Source organism: Notothenia coriiceps, unplaced genomic scaffold (assembly GCF_000735185.1).
Source record: "Notothenia coriiceps isolate Sejong01 unplaced genomic scaffold, NC01 NC01_scaffold00019351, whole genome shotgun sequence".
In the NCBI taxonomy this organism is placed as follows: Eukaryota; Metazoa; Chordata; class Actinopteri; order Perciformes; family Nototheniidae; genus Notothenia; species Notothenia coriiceps.
This window is the reverse complement of record NW_011352052.1, coordinates 660491-661722: the sequence shown is the minus strand read 5'-3', so window position 1 is coordinate 661722 and position 1232 is coordinate 660491.

Sequence of the window (1232 nt, the reverse complement as noted above, 5' to 3'; positions counted from 1 at the left end):
TTGTTGTTGCCCCTTTATCCATGGGAGGCGCCAAATCCAACCAGACTGACATTTGAAGGATTACTAGATAAAGTAGATTTCAGTGACAAATGACACTCCCTTGATGGTGGGAACTCATGCAGATCTTTTATCTTTATTTTCGTTTCCTTCTTTCAAGTGAGGCACTTGAAAGCTGGAACATTAAAACAATAGCAATAAAGAACTATATACAGTAAACTAAATATTCTTTATGTCATGTGCATTATTTCCAAAAATGTAGCCATACATATGACATCTTTGGGCACGTTTTCATCCACACATAATGATAAATAATGTCTGTCTAAACCGCATGGCTGCACATGTCCGTTGAGGTTAAATAAAACAATGCAATATTTCAAGAAATAATTCAATCGTTCTGAGGGAAAATGGTGGAGTGGAAAACACTTGTTCCAAGTACATCTTGCACAAATTGGATGAATGAATAAACAAAATAAGAAAGAAAGAAAAAGGACCTGAGAGCAAGACAAAGCGCTGTGGCTGTCTATTCCACTTTTTGCTTTTGCAACAAAACATAATATAATCTCTCCTTGAGACAGAAAGATTTTTTATAACCTGCGCTGGCTGGGCCTTGAGCGGGAGAAAAGACAGGCTGGGTGAAGGCTGTTTATCGCGCGGTGCCCTTGATATAAACATGTGAAAAATCTGTTTTCTCTCTCAGCTAAATCAATACAAAGACATTCGGCCTCTGAACAATGTTGGAGCACTACTGCAAAAGTTTTTCTTCCCGTCTCCATTCAAAGCAGTGTCCTTCGATGCAAAGGGACACTGAGGTTCCTACTTACTGCGAGTCCATGAATGTGACCATACACTCAATGTCGTCCTCTCTCTACACCAAAGATGACCTTCTATGAAGACTCTTCTGTGACATATGCGATGTAAATTTAAACCAGAACTGCTCGCCACCCAATGGCTTGCTTTAGAATATATGCTCAGAACTTTTGCATTATTCGCAGACAGTTGTTCTCATTCTGACAACTTGTTTTTTTCTGGATTTACTCCCACGTAATCACTTCTGATTTCCCCAGAGCCCCTTTTCTCCCTCTGCCTCTCTCAGGTGGCAGTCAACCATAACCTGTGATGCCTCTAAGGAACAATTAAGATAAACCTCTAATTCATCTGCTTTATCCCAACCTGTCTTTCTCAGTCTCTCATTCACTTGACCTCCACTCCTCCCTTCCTTCAAACGACCCCCC